Source organism: Lichenostomus cassidix, chromosome 1Aa (assembly GCF_008360975.1).
Source record: "Lichenostomus cassidix isolate B80296 chromosome 1Aa, HeHo_3.0, whole genome shotgun sequence".
In the NCBI taxonomy this organism is placed as follows: domain Eukaryota; kingdom Metazoa; phylum Chordata; class Aves; order Passeriformes; family Meliphagidae; genus Lichenostomus; species Lichenostomus cassidix.
This window is the reverse complement of record NC_139480.1, coordinates 15,282,090-15,304,802: the sequence shown is the minus strand read 5'-3', so window position 1 is coordinate 15,304,802 and position 22,713 is coordinate 15,282,090. Positions and strand designations below refer to the sequence as shown.

Below are 22,713 nucleotides of genomic sequence, written 5' to 3'. Positions count from 1 at the left end.
ATAAATTTAAATTATACTCGCTGCTGTTAGAATACAAAAATAAGGTATTCCAGTTGTGACAGTCAAAAAAGTGATAAATCCTATAAAACATACATTCTATAATTAGCATTATGTTTCAGGAGTTTTTTTATTTGTTCATTGTTGATATTTCTCAAAGGGAAACGTAGTTAGATTCAGCTTAGATAGCCTGAGCCGTCTGTCATCCTTATGACAGTTGACCTAAATCCTGAAGTGACACCATTTAACTTTTGTGTCAATCTGGCATAGCCACGTGGAACTTCTGGTTTATTTTAGCAGTGGAGGTTTTGCTGAGTTACATAATCAATTCAGTACCAGATCAACCGTATTATTAATATTTTATTCTCTTAAGTATATGTTACCTTGTGCCTAAGTTTTTAATGTGTTGCAGAATTTTGCACTGAAACAATTGACTGTTGCAAGGATTTCTCCCGTGAATAAATCTGACCTACCAATGGGGCTACATTTGTATCAAAAACTGCAAGTGCCCTCCTCGGCTGCTGTGAGGGCTGCTGCCAGTTTTAGACCTGTGGACTGAAGCCCTACAGAGCCAGCTGCTGTTGACTTTCAAGAAGGCAAGGACACTGTTTTCATTCCTTTTCCATTCATTTTTATATTTACTCCTTCTCCTGAGTTTTATTTTATCCCTGATACAGACCTGTGCTGGCAAGGCTCTGGAGATGCAAGGGATTTGGAAGGAGAAACCTTTTGAAACCTCATCAGGTAAATTAGGTGCAATTCTTTATGCCCACCACTCAAGGTGATCTGGCTACCAAGAATATGTCCTTGAAGGGGACTTATAAAATGGTACTAATTGAGTATTACAAGAAGGTAAGTTCCCAGCTACAGAAGGAGAATTTGGTCTGAGCATGTATTTCAGCAGTGTTACTGCTAAACTTTCCTGGTTACTGTAATGTAATATGGGCAGCTGAGGGTGTGCACAGGTTCCACTGTCAGTCTCTTTATGGTTGAGGAGTGCTGCCAGTGTCCAGGTGCTGACATTCAAGGAGTGCAACAACGCTGCACTCACTGCTGGGACTCACTTACTGCAGCTGCTGAGCACAGTCTTCAAGATCATCCAAATATCCAAACCAGCTATTTCAAATCTGCTCAGCTGTATTAACTAGGCTTTGCCTCATGGTGCAGTAATATTTCAGGTACCGTTTGTATGGGAATTTTTGTTACTTCAGAGCACTAAAAAATATTAAAATGTCTACAATAGTATTTGTTTTATTTCATGAAAAGTCATATGCAAGAATTTATAGTTAGGAAGAGGTCTGTTGCCAGTATGGTCAAATAATGTATTGAGCTACAGAGAGTTTTGTAGACTTCTTTCTTTTTCCTTTTCTCCTTTTCTTTTTTTCTCATGATTTTTTTTCTTTTTTTTCCCCTTGCATTTCTTTTAACTTGAGCATTTTTCAGAATCAAGTAACTGCATACAGTTGGTGACTGTTATTGAGGATGCTTGTGAAGTTTCTGTGTGTTCTGAAATGCACACATGTAGCCATTCTCCTGGCTGATCAAAATTAGGAGTGTTGTAGCTTGCGCTAGCAATGTTTTGAACAATGTAGGCGCTGAGATGTTTATTCACTGTGATAGCTGGTGAGTTGTGCATCCAGGTGGACATTCAGTTACACCAATTTGGATTTTAGCTCATCTGTTCTGGAAAGCTTCTGCTGGTATATCTATGCTTGAGTGGTTACACAGGTAGCCTTTTCTGTGGAGGTACAGTATGTTTCAGGAAAAGAAGCTTTTCTGATGATAGATGTGAGAGTATAGATTGATGCTAAACATAGTTGACTAAGCTGACAACAGCACTCCTCTGCTAACTTAGCTGCACTCAGACCAGAAGGATTTGCTGATGAAGTTGTATAAGCTGGGGAGTGCTTTTTGGTGCTGATCCTTACACTGCTGTGTCAGCAACAAGCTGCAATGTCGACACAGCTGTGAGGTGTGGCTTAAACTCACTCTACTAGCTGACAAGGCCATGTGTCTCTACATGCATTTTTTTAATTTGCTTTAATCAATAAGGAAAAAGGAAAAAAGTGAAATCAAATTAGACACTTCCATACTGAAGCATTATTTTCTGCACATTTTTACTCGTCTAACAAACTAGTGGAAGTTCTTCTGAGGCACACAAGGCTTTTATGGTTGCTGGTCACTGTTTTGTCTGGTCTGTGGGCATGCCTTTCTACCAAGCCATTATATCCATGTTGTTTATTTTAAATATCATGAAAGAAACAGTTCTTTAAAGTCAAATTCAGCAAATGGAGTGAAGTTACCAAGCAGGCGAACCCAAAATCAGAATTCAGATAGAATCAAAGAGAGGAAGACAAAAGCTATTCTTGGGCAGAAAACAGTCCCAGAGTGTACAGTACTTGGTGCCTGGACAAAAAGAGGCAAGGTAAGATAAAAGGAATAAGCAATTGTGTAGAACCATGGAAAAATGAAAACAAGAATATTAAAGAAGAGGGATAAGCAATGTCTACATTCAAAGAGGTTAACATGGTCCAGAAAATCACATAGTCACAATACCTCGTTCAGGGCAGTGCAATTTTTCTCCAGAAAATTGGAGAGGATAAAAGAGAGAAGGAATCAACATGACAGTAATGGCCACAAGGAGTCATGATTGAAGACAAGCCATCACTGTAGCATTTTTTAACTTCTTCTTTGTCAGTGGTCTTTCCTATTACATGTGAATTGAAAGAGATTTTGAAAATAATAGCAAATTTCCCAAAATGCATTTACATTGGCAGTGCACATGTATGGAATCACGCACACTCACACTCTATTTAATATCAGCAAAAGAAGGCTGTGAGACAGAAAAATAAATAAAAAAATAAATAAGTGCTGGTTTGGAGTAAATGTTTTTGTCTCTTGTTTCTCCATCTAGAAGTGTGATTGATGTGGGGAGTTCTTGAAAGTTGTCATTCACTAAAATATTAGTGACAGTTTCTGCACTTTAGGTGAATGTTTTTAGCTTTATTTTTGTCTGTATTAACATACTAACTGCCACAGCCTATTGGGTGTAGCCTGGAGCTGCACTCTGTGTCCAAGGACTGCTGCTCACTGGCAGCCCAGTGGACGGAAATGCCCTTCCCTGGAGTCTGATGCAATATGCAGTTAAGGCTTAAATGACTCAGAGAAAGAAGGACACTTTTAAGTGGAAGTATTGGGTAGAAGACAGAGAAGTTGGCAAAAGCAACAGGTCCTCTTTCAAACATATTTCTATTTCCTTGAAATTCCAGCTAATTGTGCCTCCTGTACATACAATGAGTGTTTAACATAGCATTACAGCATGACAGAAGTTCAAACACAGAGAAACAAATCAATGCATATTTGGCTCTGAGCCATGATAATTCTCGTCTGTTCACTGTCGAGAGAAACTTACTTTCTTTGAATTATATAGTTCATAGCAGTTTCTGAATTTCATGTTCAACTTACTGTCAGAACAAGGTGAAAAGCAAGATCGTTGGAGCATTAGTTTATGTTTTCTGAAGTTAAAATATCTCAAGATATTGGGGGACCTTTAGAGATGCCAGAAGACCTGCTTAGTACAGTGACTTGATGAAGAAATAAGCAATAGCATTTCTCTAAGGTCAGTAAGAGTAGACAACTTCTTGGAACAGACACAGAACCCCTCTCTTCTCTTCTCTTCTCTTTTCTTTTCTTTTCTTTTCTTTTCTTTTCTTTTTTTTCTTTTCTTTTCTTTTTTTTTTTTTTTTTTTTTTTGGCAAATAAATAGCAAAGCTATTGCTTTAGTCTAAAAACTGGACACATAACAGGACAGAATGTAAAAGATGTGTGTCTGGAGATATTCTGAATCTACAAATTGAATTTTTTTCCCCTTAAGAATCATCTGTAATGTACTTGAATGCAAAATTAGATTTGGGCGTGTAATATGAGAGTGAGCAAGGCTCTCAGGTCTGTTCAAAACACCCATACTCATCCTTCTATGTGCCTCACTTTTTTCATCTTTTCAAAGTTTGTATTATTGATTTTTTTGGGGGGAAGGCCCCTGAAATAAAGTGTCTTGTAACTCTAAGATGGAATTCAACAGCAAGGTTAGGTGCTTTGGTTCAACCACTCCGTTTTGGTAATTTTTCTTCTAATGGGCAACTTAATCTCAAATTTCAGGGAAAACATCAGACAAAGAAGTATTTATCAGTATTAATTTTTTTGTTATTTTGGCTTATGCCCTGGAGAGTCTGTGCTTCTTTTCCTGTTTGGTCCATTGTTCCCAGAAGACATATTCAGTGTGGAGTCATTGCATTTGGCATGCCACTAGCATCAGTCATGTTCTTGGTCCGTCCCTTGTTTTGGTCAAAAAAATCTATTTACAAGTAAATCTTTAACTCCTCCCATGTAACTAAGAAGAATGGAGACATGATGATACATAGAAATTTCAATGGATTATCTTCAGCAGGTATTTTCAGGTGTTAGAACGCATCAAGCTGTGTGTTAATTGGCATCTACCATTTATCTCAAGAGCACACATTTGTTCTCTCGCAATGTTCATGACTCGCTGCTGCAGGTTTTGGGGTTTGGGTTTTGGGGCTTGGGTTTTTTTGGGTTTTTTTCTGTAGTCTTGTCTTTGTTTATCCAGCTTCATCACCAATGCTTTTATGGCTTTTCATTGAATCTCTGTATCTAAGTCTGCCACTGACATCTCTTTTTATGTCTCAAAGCCACTGTTAGTGCATTTTTCATGTCATTTGTATCTGCGGCAGGGATTAGTTTTTGTTGGTGTTTCTTGAAGATAGCAAAGCCTTTACTATGCTATTTGACCCAATTTATCTCTCAATTAATTTCTCTTTGATCCAAATGTGCATTAGAAGGTTATTAAGTTTCAGTGTTCACTTTTTAATCCATTTCAGAGTTTCTCTGCATAGCAGTTGAAATGTACCCTTGAACTGAAAAGAGTCTTACTCCCTTCTTTTTTGTGTTCCACATATTTTCAGCATTAAAATCCTATTAATACAATTTCTGTAGAAAAGGATTAGTGATAGAATAAGTTCAGGTAGTTTAAGGTGAATGAAAAATACCTGATAAAATTTTTAAAATTACAGCTGGATTTACAGTGTGTTGCACAGATGTAATTTCCAAAAGTATCTTCAGTATAATACATTACAGTTATTATTCAAGTCAAGTGAGTTGTATCAAATTCACGTTTTCTTCTTCTAAAGGAGGAATGGAATTTGCTATTCAAGAGGTAAGTCTATATCAGGTCTCATGAACTGTCCATTGTTGAATATTTGTAGCTGGTTTTGTGGTTTGTGTATGCTTTTGTTTGAATGAGAGCAAATGTAAACATGAGTAATGAGTACAATGAAGATAATGCAGTTGGAGTCCTAGTAACAAGAGTCTTTCCAGCATGACTTTCAGTAGAAAAGAGTTACTGTGTGCTCCGGGGGTAATGCTGTTGGCTGAGCTGCCCATTTTACTAGGGAGAGTGTTGGCAAGGCATAGGATTTAGTAACAGGCTGAGAGCTTGGTGAAAGAGCTATAAGCAAAATTACAGTGCAAAGAAAATGGGAGTAACTACATATATGTGGGTGAAAATACATGATAAAGGTAATGAAGTATTTTATACATTTGCTTTTAGGTGTTGCTGTTCCTTATCCAAAAGGTATATTCTGTTAGGTGGATTTACAAAGTAGTCATTAGCTGAAGATGATAAATGTTTTCCAATATTTAATATTGTTGGGGGAATTAAAAAAAAAATCAAAACCTTCAATTTTGTTCTTTTTAGATCTTGTTACTTTTGAGAAGTGTGTAGGAATAGAATACGGTTTTCAGCTAAGTGAAAAAAGAGCTCAGACTAAAAAGTGAGAATTAGGTATTTTGCTATTCATATCACTTTCTGATATAATGCAGAATGTAGCATCATGTTGTAAAGTAATAAAAGAACAGCTTAGCTTCTAAATTTTGAAATGAAAATTTGCAATTTTGCTTGAGTGGTCTTGACAGTTGTTTCAGGACTGGCAGTCTTAGTGCAAGAAATGAACTGAAAACACTGATCTAAAACCACCAGAGAGTCCCTAAGTTTTGAAGAGAAAATGATAAGATAATCACAGGAAGCTTTTAGGAATTAAAGCCATTTATATTCTTGTTCCCATATTAATAATACTATAATTATTGTTATTATTACTATCTATCCAATCCCATACCATCTTTAATGTCTATGACTTATATAAATTTGTATGTGATGCTCTTCTGTTTATACCAGTTCTCAATTCTGGCCAACATTTTTACTAATGGTCTAAAATTTCAAAATCACTCATGGCAAAAATTAAGAGTTGCAAGTAATGATAACAGCAATAACTACTACAGAATGTAGCAGAGCTGTAACATTAATTAGTCATTGAAAAGTAATACCAGAGAAAGTGATCTTAGTTTCAGTTATATTGCTGAAAACTTTGCTGTGCTTTAGCTATAATTCATTGGTCCTGACTGTGGCTTTTACTGTGTGAAAAATCTATGTTCTTTGTGCAGAAAATCAGAGATGATCATAACCATCCCTGGGCTGCAAAACCTATTAATTGCTTTCAAAGCTATTCATTTTTTAATTTCTTGGTATTATTCAACTCTCTTTGGCTATATTAAACTCTCAAAAGCATTATATTGTTTTAGATATGGCATATGTATATATATAAATGCATAGTAGATACAGACTCTTACTCTTATTTAGAAATCAAAATGTGGTTTTGTTGGAATATCACCAAGAACAGTGGACTTTTCATCTTTGTGGCAAAAGGAAATTTAATGGAACAATTTTATTTAAACTGCTGTGTCTAAAGTCTCAAAATGAGCTTTCCTGTGTTTGTGTAGTGAAGAAAGGGGCTACCTCTGCATAGTTTTTAGTCCAACTAGAATATAAATTTCTGTCTGGAAATGTGCTCTGTCTCTCTTCACTGAGAGGTTAGGAGAGTTGGCACCTTCTCTAATATGGCTCATGGGAGGGGGTCTGAATTGGAGCCTTTTCCTTTGGAAAAAGTAACAGGTAATTTCTTCACAGCTCTTAAATAATTATCCAGTTGAAGTGTGAATATATGGGAACAGCAAAGGAATAAATCACCACAGCAGCAGCTATATGTGTTTTTTATAATATCCCCATTTTCTCTCTCTTTCACACTGCACAATAGAAGAAAATGTCCACTTTATTTCATTGCTAATAGTTGGCAGTATGCTGAAAACCAGTAAAATTAATGAGAAAATTATTATGGCAGAGAAATACCAGTCAGTTTTCATCTAGTTCTTAGAAGTGATGGATCTAGGATAAAACTGCCTTCAGTAGGCTTTGAATTCGGCCATGATGTTTTTCATAACATCCTTGTTGTTCCATAACCTTTCAGTATCTAACAACACTTAGGAAATCTTCGGTTGTATTTATAAGGTTGAAGCTTGTACTTTTGTTTTCACCCATCTCAAAATGAGACACAAACACATATTTTAATAAATCTTTGTTCTCATTCAAGTTCTCCTTTCTTGAAGGCAAAGAGCTATTCATCAGCACTCTGCATCTCATTGCTCTTTTCAGTGTGCTCAAGCATGTCTGTAGAGGGGCTGAGGTGCCCTTGGCTCTACTGGAAACATTATGTCATCATCTAAACAAGATGTTGTTATGCCAGGAAAGGATCAATACTTTGATGAGTAGCTGCTGGCTCAAAACTGCATTGTTATTTTATGAAGGACCACTTGGAACACATTCCAAAGCATTTCCCGTGGTATGAAGCTCTAGGGATTTGATTTGTCTCTCTGCCCAGGAAAATGAGTTGATTCATCTGTAAATACATGTCTGCCAACCTCAGATAATGAGAAAAATGCACCTTCTGCCCACATTAGGCTTCAGCCTTTCAGCCATTTAAATAGTATACTCTCCTTGTGAAGGAAGTACTTCACATCCCAACAATTAATTCAGTGGGGCAGAGAGGAAAATCTTTTAGCCTTTTTCCTGCTGCTGAGGCCAGATGAGCCTACCCTTGGGTCTGTGTGACCACACAGCCCTGGCAGTGCAGCACTGGGTGGGGGGCAAGGGCTGGCAGCCCCGCAGAGGCTTGACTTTGAGAGGGTGCAGTGCTTCAGAGTTTGAAAGGGTGCAGTGCTTCAGAGTTTGAGAGGGTGCAGTGCTGCAGAGTTTGAGAGGGTGCAGTGCTGCAGAGTTTGAGAGGGTGCAGTGCTGCAGAGTTTGAGAGGGTGCAGTGCTGCAGAGTTTGAGAAGGTGCAGTGCTGCAGAGTTTGAGAAGGTGCAGTGCTGCAGAGTTTGAGAAGGTGCAGTGCTGCAGTCCTTGAGATGATGCAATGCTGCAGTCCTTGAGAGGATGCAGTGCTGCAGACATTGAGAGGGTGCAGTGCTGCAGTCCTTGAGAGGGTGCAGTGCTGCAGACATTGAGAGGGTGCAGTGCTGCAGACATTGAGAGGGTGCAGTGCTGCAGTCCTTCCAGCTGCCCCCCAGCCGGCTCCCCAGGCAGGCTGCAGTGCTAGTGCAGACATGTGTGTCTGCCTGGGGATCTGCAGCTGAGACAAAGCAGAGCCACAGGCCCCTGGGCCAGTGCGTTGTGAAAGGCAGGACAGATAGAGCTAAAGGGCTTTCAGCTGGAACAAGCTCAGCTCTCTGCTGAGAAACAAGTCTTGAAAGAGATGAGTGTTGTTCAGAGTGCTAAACTAGTATTGCTTTAGATAATATCACTAGTATACAACAACCAAGGATTATGTAACTGGTTAGCAAAATGGATTAAAAAACTTTCTGTGGTTTTCTTGTATCCTTTTCATGCAGTTGGAGGTGGCTTTTGTAAAAAGGTTGTATGGAAGTGCTGTAGCTCCTTAGGAACAGCTTGTCATCTGAGGGTAAAACACTATTTTGCTAGCTATCAAAGCATCATTTAACCCTCTTGTTGACTCTTTTAATTCTTCTGTTGACTCAAGCCCCAGGTAACCCAATTGGAGGATTTAGATGCATAAAGACATGGAATTATTTTGTGAAGGTCCTGTTATATTGATCAGGAAAATAATGATTCCAATAACCTTAAGAAATATGGCAGAAGAAAAAAAGGAGAATTCAAAATCTTTCCACTATAAATTTTCCTAATACTTTTTAGATTCATTGTCTGTTTGTACTAGCTTGATAGAGACTCAGTACCTAGTACAGTTTTGAGTGAATTTGACTTGTCTAATAGAGAGAAATTGCTCATTGGTGTTATCAGAGTAAACAGACATATTTACCTTGACAGAAGGCATTCTTAACAATGCCGACTCACTTCTATCATATTTGTTCAGGCCTAATTTGTCAAAAATAGTCCCAGGTTCTTCCTTGTGTTCTGGGGTGCTGAAAATCTTGAAGAATTCATTTCCATTTTAGCTCAATTTAACTGTTACATGCCACCATCAAAATACTGATTATAACATAGGGCTTGTAGGAGCTTCAGAATTATTGACAAAAACAATGCTTATTTTCTGCAAACCTAACCAATGCAGAACCTTCTTTTCATACAGAAACAATATGATTTTCTGCATCTGGAAGGCAAGATCAGCCTGAATACCTATTTCACCTTAAAAGAATTCCTCAGTGTTTGTTTGCTGTTTTGTTTCTTTCAACAATGAAGCCATATGATCTTCTGGCTGAAGAAACAGGCAAGGAACTTTATCAGTGCTCTTGCGAAAAGCCTTTCATAGCATCCATCAGCTCCTGCAAACTTCAGTGGGATTGTTCATCTCTTTGATACCAAGGAAAAAGGATCAATATCTGAAAGATCTATTGTAAGCTTAGGAGTCCTGGAGAAATCAGCCAGCAATAGGTATCTGTGGTTCTCTGAATGTTTATTCTTTCATGCAGTCTTTTTTATTTTGCCACCTGCTCATCTAACCTGCATTGTTATCGATTTTTTTCTGGCGGGTAGGCCTCAATATACACATGTACAATGCCTGGCAGAAACTGAACCTAGGTGGTAAGGTTTCACACTGCTCTGAGAAACACTGGTTTTTCTAAAGAGCCTAGATACAGATATTATGAATTCTAAGAGCCATAACCTCGAACAAAGACTTTGTTTCCTCAGAAATAATCTGAAAACTTTTTAACAAACACAAGAAATTAGAGCCTTGTGTGCTTTTGAGAAGACTGGGGTTTATGACTTGGTCTCTTCTGTTAGAATTAGTCTACTTCGTTTGTTCTCTATTATGCAACAAATTGAACTTGTAGTATCACTGTATAAGTAGCTCTCACTATCCTTTCACACAGGATCAATGCTTTTCCTCATTAAAGCAGGCAAAAATGAAAATTTGTCTTGCTATTCCTCATATTAAAGTATTGTTAATGCCCACTGTCTTGGTTTATGTTTTCTGTTGACCAATATTGGACTTTAAATGTTCAGTTTTCCCTATTGAAGGAAGGACATAGCTCAGGAGCATCTTTCCACTTGCACAGGAAGAGCCAGGGAATGCTTTCCTTGCCACCAGCATTTCCATCCTGTACACTACCGTAAACGGAGTTTGGTATTTACTGATAATTCCTCTCTGAGAAAGAGCAAGCAGTTTTCTCTGAGGTTGTTATTAATATCTCATTATGAGATTATGATAAGAGATCTCCCTGGAGTCTGCCAGCAAAACAGCTGTTAGAGTAGATGTATTGATACTGCTCAGTGCTGTAATGTTTTGGTAATCTCAGTCTTGAAGATCAAGTCAGGCAGCATTTGCAGTATGTCCAGATGTCAGTCAGCTGCAGACCAAAGAGATCTGGCATGATGTTTGAACCTGGCCTTGTTCTTGCCAGCATGACTACTGGGCTGCTAGTGTGAATCTACAGTTTTGGAACTTACCTACTTTGAAAATGCCATTAGTGTATTAGGAAACAAAGTCTCCTTCTCAGAGTAACTGCAACATTGACAACATCGTGATGGAAAAATGTTAATACAGGAAAGGAGAAAAACAGACCCTCCTGAATTTTGAAGGGCACATCCTACTTCATCCCACACTTGCAAGTGTTGTCCTTAGAGAAGAATGATTGGAGGGTGATTTCTGCTTGAGACGAGAATAAACTCCTGCATTTTTCTTTATCTATTTTTAAGGTGGATTTGTCAATTCCTACTTTCCCTATACACAGTTTACAGAGATTTAGCTAAAAATTATTGACTTAAAAAAGAATTCTTCATAATTCCAGTGCTATGGTAGGTGTGCCTATACAAACTCATACAAAAGCTGCTTGAGCAGCAGTAGTAAAAACTCTGCCAAATACATTCAGTTGTTTACTTTCAACCTAAGAAGTGCTGCAGGCATCTTGGCATATGGCCCCCACTATTTGAAACCTGAGGAAATTCCCACTGGGTCTGAGACCAAACACTTTCTTGCAGCCATTTGGTGGGCTTTTACTGCTGTGGTGTTTTAAAGGCTGTGATGGTTAGCAGCCTCTCACTGCTCAGGAATCCAGCTGAGCTGCCCTACAGAGTGCTGTTCAGTTTGCCTTGGTTGCAAGCACAATTCAGCCACTTCCAGCTGTGTTCTGCCTACTTACAGCAATGATTAATTTCTTCCCAATACTTCAATATAAAAGTCATCTGCACTGTGTGATGGGCAGTGCTTCTGTCTCCCTTGTTATGCTTTTTAATATAGAAGCTGTGAATGGTTGTTTTTTCACATTAGAATTTTCAGAAAAACATCCCTTCCATTCCTGTTTTTATTCTTGTGGCCATACAGAAGCCAGCTGAAAACAAATCAGTAACTGAAAATTAGGGTGGTTTTTATGTAAGAGGCAGCATTAAACCTCTTTAAACAGTATGTACTACTTACTGATTAATATCTAATTCATACATATTAATTAAAAAGTTGATAAAATCTGAGGAAACCTTCTTTCCTTTCTCATCATTCATTTTTCACCAGTTTCGTTTTTCTAATGTGTGTTTATTCTAAGCAGGGATCAGGACATTATAGGGGTTAGCACATGATAATGCCAGTAAAGGATAGAAAAATTGATTGTAGACTGCAAAGTTAGTAGGCCCAACACTTTCTACGTTTGATCAAAGTAATTATGGCTGCCAAAGCACCGCCATGGCTTCTCATCACAGCTTCACTGCTGCAATTCAGACTGGTGGCCGGTTATGGGAGGCCAACTGTACTGCAGCTTGAGAAATGACGGGTAACTATTAAAATCAATTCATGTTGATTGTTCTAGAATATTGTAACAAAGAAAGTGTTTGGAATTGGAACAGTTTCCAACAAGCCTTGAAACTATTCTTAAAGTCGCATCATTTTGCATCAGAGAAAAATCTGTTAAACAACCAATGATTTGATGGAAGCTTTTGCCCACTCAGAAATGAACTGGATTTTAAAGCACAGTGGAAGAACCCGGCTGTCTGAGAGAGTTTCCCATGGGCGTTGTAAAGGTCAACTAAATTCCAAGCCAACCATTTCCCCCCAATGAATAGTGGCAAATGAGATTGTATTGTAGGGACTGTACTCTTTATGTTATTTTGTGCATCTGTGCTATGCAATGCCCTAAAATAAATAAGAGCTCCTGAGCTATTCCATACTACAAAATCTCATGCAGGATTTGATCATTCACTAGTAGCTTGCTCTAAACAAGATGATTAGTTTATAGGCTGATTTTCTGCTTCTACTATTAGTTTTCAAATCTTGGTGTCTCCAAGGAAAACAAAATATTATTTAATAGAGAAGAAACTGCATTATGCCTCCAAATTAATTGGTAGGAATAAACTTGAAACCTGCTTGTGTGGTTTAGTTATTGCATCAGCATGAAGTAGCTTCTTCGCCAAATTAAAGACACAGCCTTTCTGTGCTTGCCATGCTCCTGTATGAGTCAGAGGTTTCCACAGAAAATGCATCCACCTGTGGATTTCTGATCAGTGGAGGATTCTGTGTACCTGTTCTTAACAAAATAGTATGATACCTTTTTGGGTTTAGCTGGATTGATTGAATCTTTATTGAGTCATTTATAAAAATGTCCCAGGAGCACTGAGTGGTATGTGTGGCTTGGAAAGAGTTTATGGAACTGACCAGGTTATTCCCATACAGTCAGCTGGAACATGTGAAAAGGAGGATGGATGGTATGATAATACCTCACAGATACCCTCGAAGCAGGTTTGACTGAACATACCCTGCCAGCTAGTGCTTCTGGATTCCTAAACTAAAAACAGGAGTCCTCTGCGTGAAGTTTAAAGTAGCTACAAGTGTGTTAGTACTTGGCCCCTTACAGCAACAGCATCTTTGAGACCATAATGATAAACATGGTTGTGATTTCACAGAAGTGCCCTTTCACCAGCTGTCCATTACATTTTTCAATAAAAAACAGAAATTAAAGGAATCAGACATTCTATATTATTTATTTAGGGTGTGATAAATCACTTGTAGCAGCGGACAAATAAGCACCATGTGTTGTGATATTGGTAGATTGGGGAAGAGGAAGTAATGAGGTGAGCTACGCAGACAAATACTAATGTTGTAGAAAGTGTTTCTCTAGATTCAATTCCAAGTGGGCAAATACAAGATTTACTTGAGCCTGATAATAACTTCACCATTACAAAACTGTTTAAAACCAGGATATTTTAATTTGGTGGTTACCAAAAGTTTTCTACATTAGCTGCTGTCTCTTCAGCTTGAGGTCATTATAACTCAGCCATATTTTCCTTGAAATCTGTTTAGCTTTTTGAGTACTTGAACTGTAGCTGGAACTTGAAACACATGGAACTATGGAAGATCAGGTAGCAGCCATCAACTCTGAGTTGTCCTAACCCCTTTATTGCCAGGTGCCCATGATGATTTGGAGCCTTGGGTGACATACAAAGGCCAGTAAAGGCAGGAGAGGTGCATTTTTTTTTTTAAGATAATGTTTTCTAAGCCATGGAAACTACTACACCAAAAAGTGAAGCTGATAAAACCACATAAATGGTCTGGCCTTGTGGCTCTGGGCCAAAATCAAGTTTTGAATGAGCAGTGTAATCAAATTTACCTTAGCAATATGGTTCAGAGCAATAATGCAATTTTGAAGCAACTACCTTGGTAAACTTCATTTACTGTCTGTTAGGTAAGTTGTGAGGACAGCTGTGGTACCCATGAAAGAGATTCTGTTTGGAAGAAAACCAAATCAGGTGCTGCAATGCTTTTCAAGAACATTCCTGATTTGCTTATGAACTATGCCACCGAAAGGTGCTCCAGTATTTGCCTATCGTTCTTCCTTGAGCGTTGGACCACCTATGTAATGGAGACATCTTAACTGGGAAATCAGTTCACACCTCAACAAGGGGGAGCCTCCCAGCCCTCATATAATCAATATGTAAGAAGTCTTAGCATGACATACTTTGATCAGACTGCACTACTAGTAGAGGACAAAATGAGTTTAATTAGAAGTTCCCTTGGATAAAACACTAATCCTGGGATTTAGGTGATAAAACTCTTGAGGTCTCCCTTCTAGGGAGTGTTATCAGCCATGAGGCATGATATTCTGCTGCTTAAACCTAGGCATTTAGTGCTGTTCTAGATGCAGAGTAGCTGTAAGAAACCCACCCCAGCCACCAGCTGCTGCTGCAGAGCACGTGGGTCTTTTCTGAGACACTGTCATAATCTGCTGGCTCCAGACAGGCATCTTGGCTATCCAGAAGCCTCCCAATTGGCACTGGCCACTGTGCTTTAGGCAGCTGGATCACAGTTGGGTTCAGCACTAAACAAAACCAAAAAAAACTGAAAAAAAAAGTGTAGCTGTGAACAATGTCAGAAGAGATTAGAAACCCAATGGCTTCTATGGCTTGGGTCCAAATTAAGAGTTTTGGTGTCTGTCCATGGAGTGGAAGGAGGGATAGGAAATGATGGTGAGGACTTGCATTTTAAGCCTGCTTTACCCACATATGTTTATGCCTTTCCATAATTCATATCTTTGGAAATAATTTAAGAGACAACACTCTAACACTCTCATTAGGCTGTATCCCACTTTCTGTAAAGCAAGCATGATTTGTTCTCATATATCACACTCTCTGTACAGCTAAATAGATTACCAGAGAGTTGAAAGGAGAAACTTTAATCATTTTTAGGATTACCAAATTGAGTTTCAAAGATAAAGAAGTCTAGCTGCATTATACTTTTTTTCATTATTCTGAAGCGTTAAATAGGGGGTGAGGTGTTAACATCATTATTACCCAGTGAATTTGGAGGCTCTGGTAAATGTTTTTAGACCGAACAGTACACACACACCTGCACCCATACCCACGTGCTTTGCAGCATCTTCAGAGAGTGAAAGGAATTAACATCTTTCTTCAGTTTTGTCATTACTCATATTGCTTTTTATCTAATAGTTTTCAGAGGGCCATGTTGTCATTGATTCAGTTACATAGGAATAGTTTGTCTGCTTTAACCCCACCTCATGCTGTGTTGCTGTCAACACTGCTATGCATGTCTCTAATCAGCCACATGAAACATCCATTGCCTGTCTTCTGAAACACTGTGTTGTGAATACAGGGGTTTGCACTGGTTAAAAAGGGAAGATGTGGCAGGGGGTTTTATCTCCTTCTGCTCATCCTGTTTGTAGTTAGGTACTATCAGCTTCTTCTAAGTCTCTAGTTGCATTTCTGATTTTTACTGAGACAATCTGTAGCTCACTTCTCCATTTCTCCCTCCCCACTTCATGTTCTATCCCACAGTGTTCATAAAGCTTCCATCCAAGACCAGAACGATTTGTGATGTTGAGATTATTAACCATATGGTACAGTGAGTAAGTCACACATGCTTTCTCAGTAGCCAGTGATTGCTGGCTGTGAAAGACACACATAGCATTACATCAGCTTCTCTCCTAAGAATTCTAGTCACAGTCTCATAATTTAAAAAAAAAAAAAATGCAAGAGGAATGAAATTTTGTCAAGTCTAATTAGACTGAATATTTATTTTAACTCAACACTACTTCCCTGGTTTCTGTTATAGTTGCTGTTTTCTCCCTTTATGAGCTTACGCCCATCCTAGTGTGACAGTGGAGGAAGTTTCTCACAGCTAAATGTAGAAAGAATGTTTTATTAGTTCAAGTCTCACTATTGCATTTTCTTTTATAATCAAGACAAAGGATCTGCCATTAAGAATATAGTCTTTTTCCCCCACTTATAGATACAGCCATAAAAGCACTTGGGTTGCATGGTTCCTCTGCACTCGGGTTCTTTTGATTACTCCTAATTGTCATTTCTCATCCACAATGACTTAGAATTATGTCTTTCAGAGTCATGATTTTTGCAAAACATTTCACATTACACTGTCTGGAGATAGTTTTGAGGTGATTGATTTTTCAAAGCATTGCACTGAAGTCTGATTCATAGTTCTGACTAAATGAGCTGATTGACTAAAACCCTGTGCAATCTTTTGAAAACATATACCTTTCATCAAAATCTACAATTTGTATAACTTGTATTTCAAATGACATGTAGATTAGTCAGCTCTAAATATGTTTCCAGTAAAATGGATGCTCCAAATTAGTCAGCCATTGCCACCTGGTAAAACAAACGGATTAGAAATGTTTATTATGTTACTCTTCTGACTTTGAAGTTTGTTTTCAGTGTACTCATAACTATACCCAAGATGCCTGTCATCCCTTTGAACAACTTCGAAGTTGGGTACAGCAAAGTTCCTTAAATATATTTCTTTGCTAGAACTAAATATTTAACTTCAGTTATGAGCTGAACCTGTTTGTTCACCATTGCCCTCTTTTTTGCTGTGCCTGATTTTATATTCTATTCTTATCTTGCCATTTAAATTTAATACCAGAAAATCAAAAAGAGAGTATGTCAATTCAAGTAAACATGCATGCTGAGATGTCAAAAGGCATATGCATAAATAACTCTGCTTTGTGGATTTTATGCAAAGTATTGGCATGTATTTGCATTCTAGTATCACTGATTCAGACAACTTCATACCAGCTGTCATCATCTCTACTACAGTAGTGATCTGAAAAACAATCAAAGTGAAGATTACTCTACTCAGACAAACTGCTTCAATCCATCTTTGATCTTACCATTCAGAGCCTTGGTTTGAAAAAGAGAATTTCACCTACATTTCTAAGCATTTACTTTAGATTTATATAATATTTTTAAAATATTGTACTAATCACAGAAAGCAACACTGTTAATTAAATCACATGAATTAACTAAACTTGTGCCTAGGAGAAAATTCATTGTTATTTAAAGAAAAAAAATCCCCTTCTTTCATTTACCTTAAATCTGAAAATGCAACTCTGAAAGAATCTGCAAACAGGATCTTTGTCTTTACAAAGACAGTTGTTATTAAAAAAAAACTTTGTGCACCTGTGAAATTTTCAATTATATAGTGAATCAATAACACAACTGATGAAACTGTGTCCAAAAACTGATAAGACTGAGAAAAGATATATTATTTTTATTTCATACACTCCTATATTTTCTGAATAACTTTATTATGATAAAGGTATTGTGTAAGTTTGGTTTTTTCTGCCAAAATCAAAATGGTGGAATAGTTTAAATGAAATTATGAAAGTATAAATCTTTATTATAAATAATTAATTTTTCAAACTGGACTTTAGCAAAGTTAACTCATGATATTCAGTTTCAAAATTACAGTATTCACAGGAAAGATAGAGCTTAATCTGTCAAATATTTTTAGTTTAGGCAAATGTCTTTGCCCTTCTGAGCATTTTTCTTCCTCATACAGTAACTCTGCTGTCTTGTGAATAGTGGCTGTGTCTTAGACCCTCTCTTGCTCCTGTAAGAAGATGGAACTCAAGATCCATCTTTAACCAATTATTCGTCATCTTGCAGAGGTGATGAAAAAGGCATGAGCCTGTGAATATCAGCCAAAATGTCTTTTAAGAAGGCAGGTGTGAGTGTTTGTGTTTCATAGTATATTTGATAGGTTATAAGTTCAGAAGAAGAAAAATTGATGAAAATGTTGAAAAACCTTCAAAATGTCAAAGAGGAAGTGGGAGGATTTTTGGTGATTAGGCATTTCACTAGCTTCTGAGTGAGTTCAATCTACCTGTGTTCACAGGAATGATTACAGCTTTAGTCAGAAACGATACATCAGTGTCATCTCCTTGGTGAAAAGAAAAAATGAAAATTATTTCAAATAATAATACGAATTAGGTTTACATTTCATCTAATTCAGTCTGTATCAGGTAGAGTTTCAATCCTGGCAGCTACACAGAATCAAGATCTATTTTAGGAATGTAGATTCTTTGCATATACATTCTGATGTCTGAGTTGTTTTTTTTATTTAATAACATTGGGAGGCTACAGATATGTCCACTGATACTTGGAAATAAAGAATTGATTTGACTGTCGTGCATGACATTGCTGCTCATATGCTTTTTAAAATTTTGGTTTGTATATTAAGACAATAAAGACTATAGGTGGTGCATACAGAGATGCTTCCATGGTTGCCTAAGTACTAGATACTTTATCTGATTTTATCTGCCAGACTAATTAGTCCAGCTAGGTACATCATAGGTAATAGTTGGTCTGAAGTGTTGTGATAAATAATGGGGCTGTACTTATTTGCTAGTGTTGATAATCTGATTATCTGTATTTCTATTTAATTCTTGTTTTGTTAATGAGGCTATCCAGAACTGAAGGAAGTAAATAATATTTTTCACTGCGAGATTGTTTTATTTTTAAAATATTTCACTAATTGATTATTTTAAGTCTTATAAATATCTTCTCCAGATTTTTCTGCTTCAGAGAAACTTGCTACTGGTTTGGTTTATATTCTCTTTGTAAAGGGATTTTTTCTACTGCCTCCACAGTCTGTGTGATGTTTTTTTTTCTCCCTGGTGCTTTCCTATTATTTCACTAGCAGCATTGATTAGTAGTCTTACAGTGTGTTCTTCTAAAAGTGGCATAAAAATAAGTCTCTCCATCTTAAATGGAAGAATAATTTTCCTTTATTTTTCAGATTATGAAGGCCACACTGGTGCAAGTTTAAGAGCCCTGATATGGATTAGAGCCCTGCCTGCTGAAGCAAAGAATTTAGAGAAGCACTCTGGGAATAAAAGATCCAGTTAAAATGGCTCCACTTAGAAGTCTAAAAATGAGTTGGGAGAAAAGTTGTTGCTTTGGTGATGGTAGGAATTTTTATGTTAACAATACTTTCATCCTGAAGCTCTTTTATTGCATAGATTGGAGCCTGCACTTGCAATTTGTCAATAGCATTGTGCTAGTGGCACACACATGCCCTGTAATAGTGTAAAAAACCCTCTAGGCAGAGTTATAAACCATCAAAAAATCTTACTGTTCTTATACTCAGAAAGTATAAAAGTTAGTACATATGATGAAGGTTGCTATTGAACATGATACATAATTTGATAATACTTTGATACCAGAACTATAAAAAATTATCTGCCTGCCCAGAATTATGGCTTCTTACAGCTCTTCTTGAGAACTGGTCCATACACGTGGTTCTGTAAAAAAAGCACCTGGGCATGCTCCAGGCAAGGTCAGCATGGACATGGTAAAGAGCAATTTTTCTGCAGCTTTGAGGGACTGGAAATATCAGCAAAGCATGTCTTGTAGAGAAAAATATACTCTTTTATTATACATAAACATCTGTCATATATATTTCCAACCCCGCTGCCTTGGGCAGGGACACCTTTCACTAAACCAGAATAATCAAGGCCTCATCCAACCTGGCCTTGAACATTTCCAGGGAGGGGACATCCACAATTTCTCTGGGCAACCTGTGCCAGTGTGTCACCACCCTCACAATAGAGAATTTCTTCCTAGTAGCCAATATAAACCTACCATTTTTCAGTTTAAAACCATTCCCCCTTGTCACATCACTCCATGCCATTTTAAAAAGTCCCTCTCCACCTTTCTTGTAGGACCCCTTTAGGTACTGGAAGACTTCTTTGACACTGCCAGAGAGCATCATCATTGTGTCAGACAGGGACCTTTAGATGTCACTGTTTTTCAAAAGGATGCAGTTGGTTGAGAGGGGTCTCACAGCTCCTCCAGGACTCTGGTTGAGCCTAATCATTAAAATAGGAATAAGGACCTAAACAAAGAAACACAAATCAATATTTCTGTGTACATCTGTCGGTTGGGAGCCACAGCTATAACAGCTTGAAACAAATAATAATTAGTATTTTTCACAGTGATAGGCAGTTGATGCAGAGAATATACAGGGAGGTTGGAGTTTTGGAAGAAAGGAAGGATTCTGTAAATTTCCATCGTTCAGGAACAGCATGTAACATTTCCCTTCGCAAGGAAACAAAGTACCTTCTGGATCTCTTCCCACTCCCAGCAGTATATCAACAACTTTGTCTCAATTACCTTTTGGCTCAAGTGAATAAAGGGCTGCAATCATCCTTTTTAACAAGCTGTTTAAATTACTCTTTTCTTTTTTTTCAGATAATTTCCAACAATAAATGCAATTTAAACTTTTATGATAAAACTTTAGAAGAGCTTTAAAATAGCTCAGGTATTTTTCTGGAGAAGGTGATGTCATTCTTTCCATCAGGAGAAAGAATATTTTATTCATGCTTTAGCCTTTGCTGATAAGTAGAAAAGGAATTAGAACATTAGTCAGTATTTTGATATTTAAAATTAATTATTTTCCTCTGTTCTACTATCTTTCTCAGCTAGTTTTCATTTTCTGAAAGTATTTCAATTGCCAATTTTGACCTTTTTGTGTATTTACACTGTTCTAATGTGTGTGTATTTGAGAACAGAATTTGATTCATGTGCAAGTACTTCAATCTGCCTGACATGAACTGAGATAAATTTTTTTTATAATTCCCAAGCAGCTGTCTAAAAAATTTCTTGGGGCATTTTTCATTTCAAGAAAATAAATACTTCATAGTTATCTGTGAGCAGTAAAAAAGAAAAAAAAGGGAAAAAAGTAAAAACCCTTCCCTCATTTTGGTTCCAATTTTAAATTCTTGAGCAATGATATTAAAGTTTCATTTCTGTACTAGCTGTCATTTGGACAAGACCACAGCTGACACTCACATACATATTCAAGGAATGACATTAGGAACATCATCACTGATCTTGAATGTCCTTTTCTTCCCTCAGTGGGACTGAGCATAATTGCAGATATTCTTTGGGACATGGAAGAGTCCTTGAGCCTGGAACTGTCTCCCTGGAAGCACAGGGCATAGCAGCTGAAGGGCTCCCTTCCATCTCTGTGACTAGCTGTGTTTTTCAGAGCTCCTCCTACAAATCTGTGATTCCCTCTAGAATTCTAACACATAACTGAGTAGAGTGGCCAAAATATGGTGGAATGTGACTCTTTGTTCTTCAGCACTTATGTATTATCCAGCTTTCCCTGTGTTTAAGATATTTTTCATTTTAGACTCACTCTCTCAGATAAGGTTGGATACACAGTACTTTCTACCTCTGCCAAAATACTACAAGGGCATACTTGATTTTCAATGTGGAAAATAAATTAGTTGCAGGATCCTAATGAAGAAGTACACCTGCAAGAGATTTGGAAGAGTGATAACTGGAGTTTGTAATGATTTGAATCAATATTTTGGTAATACAGGTCATGCTTAAGAATACCTCTCTGCTGCTGTTGATTAAAAAGATATACCTGCTTAGAAGTGTTCCTTAATTGACTGCCTGCATTATCATCTAATGATCTTGTTCAGTGTACCATAGAGTTGCTAGAGGTAAGTACTTTTTATAGAGATCTCAGAGTCATAGAATGGTTTCCTGCCATGGGCAGGGACACCTTCCACTACACCAGGCAGCTCAAAGCCCCATCCAGCCTGGCCTCAAACACATCTATGGATGGGGCATCCACAACTTTTCTGAGTAACCTGTTCCAGTGTCTCACCACTCCAGGTGGGATCTCACAAGAACAGAGTAAAGGGGGAGAAATATCTCCCGGGATAAAGTGTGCTGGCCACACTTCTTTTGATGCAGCCCAGGATACAGCTGGCTTTCTGGGCTGCAAGAGTGCACTGCCAGGTCATGTCCTATTTTTTATCCACCAGTACCCCCAAGTCCTTCCCCTCAAGGCTGCTCCCAATCTCTTCCTTCCCCATCCTGTATTGATACTGGTGATTACCCTGACCCAGGTGTGGGACTTTGCACGTTCCCATGTTGAACTTCCTGAAGTTTGCAAGGGCCAACTCCTCAAGGCTGATAAGATCCTTCTGGATGGCACCACTTCCCTCAGGAGTAACAGCTGCACCGCTTAACTTGTTGTAATTTGAGTTGAATGACCTACTCTAACACCAGAAACTGAGGAGAGAAATTTGGCTTTAAATGTTGTGTTGCTTGCTAGATAAGTAGTAAATGGATCATAGCAATAAACTTTGTAAGTTGCATTATCCTCCTGTATTCTTCCCATTTGACATTGTGAGTTGTGCTCGTTACATAATGTATTATTGTTCTCAAGTTAACTGCAATTGCAACCTTTCCTGTGGCCTCTTTGGACCTGTGAATAAAGTGAGGTGCTTTTACAACCATGTTATTTCTCAGGGTGGAGCCCTGTGATGGGAATCTTTACCACCAAGGCTATAAATCCTGCAATTTACTGGCCTCACTGCATCCGTAGTTATGTCCCCTCAGTGGTAATTAAAGGCTTAGGTAATAAGCAGTAAAACAATAATTGATGTGTGTTTTAGTCGACTAAATCAGTCATCCTTTAGAAATTCTTTCTCTGTTACAATCAGGGAAGAAAAACGTAAAGTACTAAAACTGATTGAAAATAAAATGTGTTGGCTCAAATTTGACCTTTACT

At 37.7% G+C, this 22,713-nt stretch overlaps 1 long non-coding RNA gene across 1 annotated transcript; it reads left to right on the top strand.

Annotated features, from left to right (window-relative positions):
* The first annotated feature begins 191 nt into the window (after positions 1-191).
* On the top strand, positions 192-22,438 carry LOC146443235 (uncharacterized). The gene is made up of 2 exons (XR_014846447.1): positions 192-741; positions 18,916-22,438. It is a non-coding gene; the product is annotated as an uncharacterized LOC146443235 (long non-coding RNA).
* The last annotated feature ends 275 nt before the right edge of the window (positions 22,439-22,713 follow it).